The sequence below is a fragment of the Portunus trituberculatus genome, chromosome 37 (assembly GCF_017591435.1).
Source record: "Portunus trituberculatus isolate SZX2019 chromosome 37, ASM1759143v1, whole genome shotgun sequence".
Lineage (NCBI taxonomy): Eukaryota > Metazoa > Arthropoda > Malacostraca > Decapoda > Portunidae > Portunus > Portunus trituberculatus.
In genome coordinates this window covers 29,366,228-29,377,161 of record NC_059291.1, presented here as the reverse complement: position 1 = coordinate 29,377,161, position 10,934 = coordinate 29,366,228, and the positions used below count along the sequence as shown (strand labels likewise).

General features: G+C 44.0%; 1 long non-coding RNA gene across 1 annotated transcript; it reads left to right on the top strand.

Annotated features, from left to right (window-relative positions):
- Positions 1–528: 528 nt before the first annotated feature.
- On the top strand, positions 529–6,368 carry LOC123514333. Its single transcript, XR_006677574.1, has 2 exons — positions 529–1,210; positions 5,965–6,368. It is a non-coding gene; the product is annotated as an uncharacterized LOC123514333 (long non-coding RNA).
- Positions 6,369–10,934: the final 4,566 nt, after the last annotated feature.

The following is a 10,934-nucleotide window of genomic DNA, read 5'->3' as shown; positions in this document are numbered from 1 at the left end:
GCACCCGTCAGCTTGTTAAATAACGCATCCCATTGGTCACATCCAAGTGCAACTCCATGTGGAGTACATTTCTATTGGTCAGTTACATGTGTGACGTCATGCTTTCAGCCTCACCGTCCTACGATCTTCCATTTTCATAAGAAATCTGTACCTGTGCTTAAACCCTTAAGACGTGACCCCTCCGTGACGTAACAGTCACGGAGAGAGAGACAGCAGCGTGAGTATGTTGTGTGAATGAACGGTGCCTGTGACGACAAGCCAGTAGGGTTATTTGCTCAACTACCTATCTCACGACCGCACTATTCTTTTCCTTATTTTCTTTCCTCGCTCAATAAACGTTTCATTTGTTTCGGTGTTGCTTTCCTTGTTTATCCAGTTTCGTTATTTCCGAAGCTTTGCTTCGGATTACCACCTCGAAGTCCCACGCTACTGTTCATCATACCTTCGAACGTTCGACTCCTCGGGTATCTGGCTACACCGGAGGTGTGTGTGGTTCCCCGCGACCTACCTATGCAGACTCAACTGGGCCTTGGCTGAGTTAGCACCCCCACTTCTACTTCTCAGTCTGGTGCCCTGTCTCCTCGTGACTGCCTCTACACCGGCCGCTGACGAGGATTTGAGCCACTTCCCACACGGTCTGGAACATGTGGACCAACCTTAGTACCAGCCCAGCCTCTCTTCCTGCTGCTCGCGTCCGCCTGGCCCGTAGCTGTCGCCGGCTTCTGTGCGAGTCCTCGTTACACTCTTTGGACTTGGCCTACCTCCTCCCTTCAGCCGCCAGCTTCACCTCCACCCTTTCACATCACGGACCTGGTCTCTTCTCTCTTTGGGCTCTTTCATCTACTTCAACACCGGTTCTACACAGACTGGCTCCCACTACCAGTCTCCTTCCTGTGTTCATCCTAGTGGACTCCGTCTTAAGTATAATCAGTACCCTGTTTACAACACAATTGTTTGTTGTCCAGTATATTTCGGAACTTGTTCTGTGTTTTCCTCCACCCACGCAAGCTCTCTTTAGAAGCGTCCCTCACCCTGGCCCTATGACGTCACAACCGAATGGGAATTGTTTGGTTGTGGTCTTCACACGTGGCGACCTCGCCAGGATACATCGCTTCTAATGTTCTGGTTTGCGTGCTGGTGGTGGATATTGACTGTCATCTTCGTGAGACAGGATTGTTCCCCTTCTCAGACTCGCTGTCCAGGCTCAGAAGTGAGTAAAAGTGACTGTTGTTTGTGGACCTAGTTCAACCAGGTGCGTCTATCTTTCGACCTCTGGTTTGGTTCACTCTTGCTGCCAGGTGCGGAGCCCTCTCCTCTGGCTAATGTTTTGTTCTAGTTTATCTAAGGGTAACTATTTATTTTCTTGGAGGGACTTTATTCCTTAGGCGTTTGGATTAGTAATTTTGGGTAGGTTTTCAGTGTAAGATATTTCTAAGTAGCCATGTCTACTATCAGAGTTAATTGACCTTGGACGAGAAATGGGACTCGAGAACGAGGAATTATGTGAATTCGTATTGGGTCAACAGGAGTTACAAAAGGATGAAAGACAGAGCGTGAACGGGGGAAGGAGTTGCGTGAGAAGGAAAGAGAAGAGAAAGAAAGAGCGCATCTTATATCTCGAGCAGCTTAAACTTCAAATATCTTTGCAGCGGAATGAAGCAAGTTCCGTGCCATCTCCATCAGTGAACTGTGCCGCCCCTCGCCCCAGTTTGCCAGAGTATCAAGTTGACGACCTCACCTCGTACTTCACCAGGTTTGAGTGCATCGCGTACCTTCTGAATCTACCGCAGCACACTCTTGCTATCCAACTAGGAAGCCTTCTCTCGGGTAAGCTGGCTGATATCTATACCACCTTGCCGGAAGATGTGATAAATGACTATCGGAGACTAAAGTCTGGCCTCCTCAGGAGTTTCGACCGCACAACCGAGCACTACCGATATATGTTTCGTGCTAGCAGGATTAAACCAGGTGAGACCTTTGAGCAGTTTGCGTCATAACTTGGGCGGGATTTCGACAACTGGACAGATGCTTGTAACTTAGAAAAGGATTTCAAGTCTCTCAGATCATTTGTCATTATGGATCAATTTCTAGCTTATCATCTGAGGTTAGAACTTTTCTTAAGGAAAACGATGTACAAACTTTAGATGATGCGGTCAAGCGAGCGGATACTTGGGCTGCTGCCCATAGAGCTTACCCTAAGCATCGTAAGAATATCATCTCTCCCGAGTTTTTTTAGAAGGCTCCACACAAGTCCCTGCCTCCTGCAAGGAAGATTTCGTCGACGGTGAAGTGCCACAACTGCGGTGAGCTTGGACACATCAGACCTCAATGCCCCCAGAACCCACTTCTCTATAAGTCGTATAACACGCAACAACAAGGCGCACACAAGGTTGGTTTTTGCTTCAACGACCCTTCTGTTTCCCTGTATTTCTCATCAGGAACTATCAACGGCTCCAGAGTTTCAACTATTGTTCGTGATACTTGATGTTCCTGTGTTCTCGTATCGGAAGATGCGCTGCCTGACGTTGACGTCTGAGTGCCCCACTGTACTCGTCTCTGACTACTTAGGAAGAGTGGATGCCTTCCCTCAGGTACGATGCTATCTTCGCTGCCCTTCCTACGATGGATATGTTGATGCTGTGCGTGCTCCCCTTAAGTTTTGTAGTGTGTTGGTAAGGAACGTAGCAGGAGCAAGCTTCTCAGACAACAACACTGGAAAGGCCTGTCTGGAACCTCCTCAACAACTTACGTCTGCTACAGAAAAGATTCATGTGGTTCGTATCCGTAGCCAGGCTGCTCGTCGCATCCATCCCCTCGTTCTTCCTATCCTTGAACCCTTGGATGTAACACAACAGCAGTTTGCTCAATTACAGAAGACCTGTTCGTCCATCAAGAATCTCCAACAGAAGGCTACCACCGGTGAGATCGAGACTTCTCGAAGCAGATCTACTTTAACTTATGAGGTATATGATGACCTTCTGTACAGAGTATGCCGTTCTTCCAAATACCAACATCAGGTAGGAACAAAGTGTGTAATCAGTTCTTCTGGCCAGGTATAGCTGCCGATGTCAAATCCTTCTGCCGTTCCTGTGATAAATGCCAGAGAATGTTATCAAAAGGAAAAGTGCGACCAGTTCCCTTGAACCATTTGCCTATAATCACTGAACCGTTCTCGAGAGTTGCCATGGACATAGTAGGACCTCTGTCACCACCCTCATCTGAAAGACACCGGTATATCCTCACATTAATTGATTTTGCCACCGGATTTCCAGAAGCCATGCCGCTCAAGGAAGTAACTTCTATTGCTGAGTCTTTGTTGTCTATTTTTTCAAGAGTTGGCATTCCAAGAGATACTTTCTGACAGAGGGACTCGGTTCACTTCACAGCTGATGGGAGAACTTCATAAGATGCTGGGAGTGAAGCCACTCTTCACCACACCATATCATCCAAGTGGTAACGGTAGAATTGAAAGATTTCATTCCACCCTTAAGGCCTGTCTAAGAAAACTGTGTTTTAAGAAACCCCAAGAATGGCATAGATACCTTCCTGCCACCCTGTTCGCTTTAAGAGAAATGCCAAGTGATAGAACCGTTTTCTCTGCTTTTGAACTCCTCTACGGTAAAGCAGTAAGAGACCCCTTCTGGTTTTGAGGGAGTTATGGGAAAATAGGAATTTAAATGATGATCGTTCTAGCTTTCAGTACGTGATTGAGCTGAAGGACTAATTGGCCGAGACTGCCTGGATTGCCGCTCAGAACTCCTCTGTCAGTGCCAGCCGCTACAAGGCATACTTCGACCTGAAATCTCAAGATCGTAAGTTCAAGCCAGGTGACGAAGTATTGATACTACTTCCTGACACCACCAACAAACTACTGATGTCCTGGTCTGGTCCTTATCCGGTACTAGAGAAAACGAGTAGCTGCAACTACTTAATTGAAGAAAAGGGTAAGCCTAAAGTATATCATGCCAATCTCCTCAAACGGTACTTTCGAAGAGCTAATGTTCAGCAAGCTACTGTCTTAGATGAACCTCTTCCTTTGCATACCAGCACATATTTGCAGTTCTCATCAGTAAATGAAGAAAGTGAAAGTCAGCCAGAATTGTCACCGATAACTCCCGACGGTCGAGAAGATCCAGAAGGGACTATGAGTTCCATGATCCAGATGTACATGAGTCGTTAACCGAGGCTGAGAAGGATGAATTAAAGGAAGTTATTTCCACCTAGATGTGTTCTCTGAGATACCGGGATGTACTATCACTCTGACACATGATATTGAAGTATGTTCCACAGATTGAGTTAAACCTAAGCTCTATCCTATTCCAGTTCACTTGAGATCCCATTTTGAAGAAGAGGTAAATCAACTTTTGCAGCAAGGAATCATCCAATCTTCCTCATCCCCTCCATGTTCACTGGTCGTCATGGTCAAGAAAACGACTGGTGACTATCGGATGGCCATTGACTACCGGGCCCTGAACTCCATCACTCGTTTCCACGCTGATCCGGTCAACACTATCACAGAGGACCTTTACAGTTTTTTCGGGAGTAAATATTTCAGTGAACTTGATCTCACAAAAGCGTATTATCAGATCCCCTTAACTGATAAAGCTCGTCCATTCACAGCTTTCCCGACCCAGCAAGGACTTATGGAATTCTGTCGTCTCCCATTTGGACTGGTTACAGCTTGCGCCACCTACATCAGGCTAATGAGGGCAGTTCTTTCTGGTTTGCCAGGTGTGTCCTTCTACTTCGACAACATATTCATTTACGGAGTTACCTGGCCAGAATATCCCAACGCCTTGATATCTGTACTTCACCGTCTTCGTGAACACGGCCTTACAGCTCGTCCTTCCAAGTGTCGGTTTGGATATGGATGTATAAAGTACTTGGGGTTCATCGTTGATGGTAAGACACTACAGCCCCCAGTATGATAAAGTAACTGCTATTGCTCAGGCTAAACCCCCCTCTACAAAGAAGCTTCTTCGATCCTTCCTAGGAATGATATCTTTCTATAGGACTTTCATCCCACAGGCGTCCTCTTACACCAGCTGCCTGTCAGATCTTCTACGCAAGGGTGTCCCGGAACCCATATCTTGGACCGACGAACATCAGAAAAGCTTAGAATATCTCAAGACCTGCCTCCAGTTCAAACCTGTTCTGAAGCTACCTGACCCCTCTCGTCCATTTGTGTTAAGGACAGATGCCTCTAATCATGGAATAGGAGCAATTCTCCTTCAGTATGTTGATTCTTGTCCTCATCCTGTATCATATGCCAGCAGGAAACTTCTAGACAGAGAACGGAAATATTCGACAGTGGAGAAGGAATGCCTTGCTGTTACTTTCGGTGTTCAACACTACAGCTACTACCTGAAAGGAAAAGAGTTTCTTCTAGAAGTGGATCACAAGCCTCTAGTGTATCTCTCCAACTTCAAAAGTACCAACGATCGACTGTTGAGGTGGACTCTAATGTTACAGGACTACAGATTCCGTGTTGTACATATTCCTAGGAACGATAACGTTGGGGCAGATTTTCTGAGGAGGACTTAAGTTAATTTAGCTTTCTCTTATGTTGATAATTGGGTAACTGGTTTGGGTATTTGCTTACCTTGTCTTTTCATCTCGATACCTGTATCGAGTCTTGGTGAGGGAGATGTGTGACGACAAGTCAGTAGGGTTATTTGCTCAACTATCTATCTCAGGACCGCACTATCCTTTTCCTTATTTTCTTTCCTCGCTCAATAAGCGTTTCATTTGTTTCGGTGTTGCTTTCCTTGTTTATCCAGTTGTGTTACTTGCGAAGCTTCGGATTACCACCTCGAGGTCCCACGCTACTGTTCTTCATGCCTTCGAACGTTCGACTCCTCGGGTATCTGGCTACACCGGAGGTGTTGTGTGGTTCCCCGCGACCTACCCATGCAGACTCGACTGGGCCTTGGCTGAGTTAGCACCCCCACTTCTACTCCTCAGTCTGGTGCCCTGTCTCCCCGTGACTACCTCTACACTACACCGGCCGCTGACGAGGATTTGAGCCACTTCCCACACGACTCGGAACATGTGGACCAACCTTAGTACCAGCTCAGCCTCTCTTCCTGCTGCTCGCGTCCGTCTGGCCCGTAGCTGTCGCCGGCTCCTGTGAGTCCTTGTTACACTCTTTGGACTTGGCTTCACCTCCACCCCTTCACATCACGGACCTGGTCTGACTCCTCTCTTTGGGCCCTTTCATCATCTACTTCAACACCGGTTCTACACAGACTGGCTCCCACTACCAGTCTCCTTCCCTGTGGTCATCCCAGTGGACTCCGTCTTAAGTATAATCATTACCCTGTTTACAACACTCAATTGTTTGTTGTCCAGTATATTTCGGAACTTGTTCTGTGTTTTCCTCCACCCACGCAAGCTCTTTAGAAGCGTCCCTCACCCTGGCCCTATGACGTCACAACCGAATGGGAATTGGTTGGTTGTGGTCTTCAGTGCCGAACTTTGTTATTTGTGAAGAACATTTATTTTTTAATAAGTGAAGAAAAGGAATATAATCTATTTATTCACCAAAGGACAAATCCCCGCCAGTGAAGGACAACTCGACATGGTAACATTATTCAGTGAACCTATCCAGTGGTAAGAGGAGGGTATAACACTGTCACAGACTCTTAGTGCTGACCGCAAAAGCTACCCCGTTACACCGACCCCCCCACACTACTACTACTACTACTACTACTACTCAACTACTATTGCTGCTGCTGCCGCTGCTGCTGCTGCTGCTGCTGCTGCTGCTATTGCTATTGCTGCTGCTACTACTACTACTACTACTTTATTTTTTACGTTATGGCTTATAACGCCTGTAGGCATACTTGAAGAGTATGTGGGAAGCGCTGTTAAACTTTCGTTATTTAGTGGCGCAGACAATTTTATAAATAAAATTGCCTGCTACTAGTTTTCTTCTTAGCCTCTTTCCTTTCCTTTTTTCCTTTTCTTTTTTCTTATTTTCTTCCTTTCTCTTCCCGCTTCTCCTCCTCCTCTTCTTTTTCCTTGTTCTTTTTCTTTTCCTTCGTGTTTCACAGCTTCCTCCTCCTCCTCCTCCTCCTCCTCCTCCTCCTCCTCCTCCTCCTCCTCCTCCTTCCTTGACAACTACAAATTGATATTAGATTTCCAACATTGTTTCCAGAACAGATTATGCTTAACTAATCTCCTGGAACTTTTAATTGCATATTCTCTAATTATGATGAGAGCTCCATCTGACATGATTTTTTTCTAGACTTCAGGAAAGCTTTTGATACCGTAACACACAAACGTCTCTTAATTAAATTGAAAGTTCACGGGATGGGAGAGCGGTTGTGTGGTTGGATTGAAAGTTGGCTAACAAATAGAAAACTAGTTATAAATGGAGAAGCTTCCGACTGGCTTCAAGTTACGATTGGTGTTCCCCAGGGTTCAGGTTTGAGTCCGTTACCTTTTTGATGTACATAAATTACTTAAATTGCGGCATCGTATAGAAATATCCAAATTCGCCGACGAAACTAAAATAGGTAGCAAAGTACGCAAAAGAGACGACTGTGATGTTATCCAGCGGGATTTAGACAACCTTAGTAGCTGGAGCGACAAATGGCTTTTGAATTTTAATGGAGATAGTGCAAATTAATGCACATCGGCCAAAATAATGTGAAATATAATTACAAATTACAAGGACGAAACTTAGTCACTGAAGAGAAGGACCTGGGAGTACTCATAACAAATGACCTGAAATGTGCTACACAGTGTTCAGCCGCGAGTCGTAAAGCAAACGCTGTCTTGGGATTTATTGCGAGTTTTGATTGTAAAACAGCTAAAATCATAACGCGTCTATATACAATATTAGTGAGACCGCATTTGGTTCAGTTCTGGTCTCCATGTTATGAGAAAAAAAAACATTAAGAAATTGGAGAACGTGCAAAGACGAGCAACGAAACTAATCCCCGGAATACGTGGCCTGTCATATGAAGAACGTCTCAAAAAACTAGATATGTTATCCCTCAGAGATCGTCGCATCCGAGGTGACCTCATCCAGACGTTCAAAATACTTAAAAATATAGACGAGATCAATTACGAAAATCCTTTTGAGCTTTCACAATCAGTAACAAGAAATAACGACTTGAAGCTTAAAGGACAGCGATTTATTACTGATTTGCGAAGAAATTTTTTTAACGTAAGAATAGTTGAACGTTGGAACAAGCTGCCAGCGTCTGTCGTCCAAGTCAGCACGGTAGCAAGGTTCAAAAGTAAATTAGGTAAGTTTTATAGAGAAAATGATTTCCGATTTTTTTTGTTAGCGATAGTAGTCGTTACACTAGATGTATCTCTTCTTCTTTGTTTTTTTCAGCGATAGTAGTAGTTACATTAGATATCTCTTTTTTCTTAGCTATAGTAATGGTTACATTAGTACTCCTTTTTTTTCCCATATTTCCTGTATAAATTTCCCTGATTGTCCTTCTCAGCAATCGGGGTGCTTTTTTCGTTTTATTTCTTGCCGGGTAACGCCGGAGGGAGGGATGGGTGGGGAGGAGCTTCATCTGTTCTATCCTTACCACCTCCTAAGTAAATAGCTTTTGTATATGTAGTATATTAAACGAGTGACCTCGTTATAGGTCGCAAGGCCGCCTATCACTCCTCTTTACTATGTATTCCTATGTATTCCTTTCGTCCTCTTCGCCTCTTCCTCTACTCTTGTTGCTGGTATCATCAGTTGTCTCCTTGACGCCCTGCAAACGATCTAATATGCTCGTTAATTAGCTCACTGTTGGGGTCTTACATGCAGAGGGTAGTGCTCAAAGCCTGCTGACTTGGCTTTGAGTTACTCGTTGCGTCATTAGCGTGGCAGGTAAGACAGATAAGACTTCATTACCTGCTGGATAGTGGCTGGATGGGAGGCTAACAAGGGTAAATAGGAAGGGAAGGAGAGATGGTGGGTGGGATAGGAGAGAGGAGAGGAGTGGGGGAGGTTGGCAAGAAAAGGGAGGAGCATTCAAGAGAAGTAATAAGGATGGCTAGCAAATTAATGTTGACAGGAGGGATAATGATAATAGTAATGATAATAATGGTGATGATGAGAGAGAGAGAGAGAGAGAGAGAGAGAGAGAGAGAGAGAGAGAGAGAGAGAGAGAGATCTTTGATGTTTCGTTTTCATTGGATAATCATTACTGTAGTATACTGTAATATTTCTCTCTCTCTCTCTCTCTCTCTCTCTCTCTCTCTGACACAACACAACACAACACTCCCTCCCCACACACAGATATCTCCTGTTACGTTACACTGTAATAATCTTTTTCTTCTTTCCAGAGAGAGAGAGAGAGAGAGAGAGAGAGAGAGAGAGAGAGAGAGAGAGATTCCCCGCCGGTTACCAGGAATGTTGTAGTTTATGTTATTCCTGTTCTGTTAATGTTCCCTTGTACTGTTCCCTTTACGGCGAGTCACGTCAGGAGGCTGTGAATGCTCCCCCACTGAGAGGCTGCGATCCCTCTACTGCTTGTTTACCCTCGTTTCAGGACGTCTTGTGTTATGTACATATGGTAGATATGTACATGATATTATTATTATATATTTTTTGTAGTATAAGAAGAGATCTGCATGTAGGAATTATGTATACGAGGTTAGTTTATTGAGTTTTTCATGTAAGAGGGATTTTAACCAGTGTCCAAAAATAAACATCATAAAAAGCCATCTAATGGTATAAAAAAGACCCTCTGAAGGTAAGTCACCAAAGAGTAGTCAGAAGGATTACCTGAAATTGTGAGGAAAAACGTCTTGAGGTAGAAGGATGTAAGACCACAAGAAAATGAATAATGCACATACCGTTAACTAAACCAGACAGTTCCAGAGCACTTACCTCTTATCGCTTGTCATCATTCATTGCAAACTTAAACTAAACTGCTCCTGAAAATGTGTAATGTCTGTGCACTTAATTACACCAAATAAGTGCAGAAGGAGAATGTCACTATAAATATAAGATACACATATATGTTTTTGTTAGGTTAGGTTAGGTTAGGTTTGGTGTTCTTATAATCCAAAGTAATATTGTTAGCTTCAAATGTTAGGTAATCTTGCAAAATTCCCGGACTCTTTCAATCTTCTTTCATGTGTGAGCGCTGCTGCTTGTACCTTGAACTGCACGTGGAGGAAGAAAAAAAAAGATCCATAGTGTTTAAATATTGGTGAGAGAGAGAGAGAGAGAGAGAGAGAGAGAGAGAGAGAGAGAGAGAGAGAGAGAGAGAGAGAGAGAGAGAGAGAGAGAGAGAGAGAGAGAGAATTATTATTCTATCTTACCTGTTCAATGAGCGCACTATCGTGTCTCCCTCCTCACCTGAGCCGCACAAACTGTATAAGCTTGAGGGAATCGAGGCGGAGGGAATGCTTGGTGGCGATGACCTGCTGTGACGGGGCTATGTTGACACCTTCGTGTTTGCATTACAATCGCATTAACGATAATTTATCGGAATAAGGTAAATAATTAATGGCAATAGTCGCAAAATTCATGTCACACACAAGTAATGAGATGGATGGTACAAATTAATACTTGAGTGGATGCACCACTGACCTTTGTTGCAGAATTCATGAATAGCGATATTTGCATAAGCATTTGTGTACAACGTTTACATTGACAGGATTATGAAGGATTATCCAAACCTAATCCATTTATATATTTCTTGTGTAACCGTGAAATTTAATATTGAAATAGAACAATAGATTACTATTATGAAAAAGTGTTTGAATGGCTTGAATTTTGTCATGGTCATTGTCTTGAATTAGTTTAAGAGTTCTATCTGTGGCGAACAACCGTTACCTCTCTTCGTGACCCTCAATTCCTATACTTTTTTTTTCTCTCTAGTTATCTACTTGTTATTACAAGATAGAGTGCTTGTCTCTAGATGCTTGCAGCAGATTACTTATCAGGGACAGCTTCCCTTTTT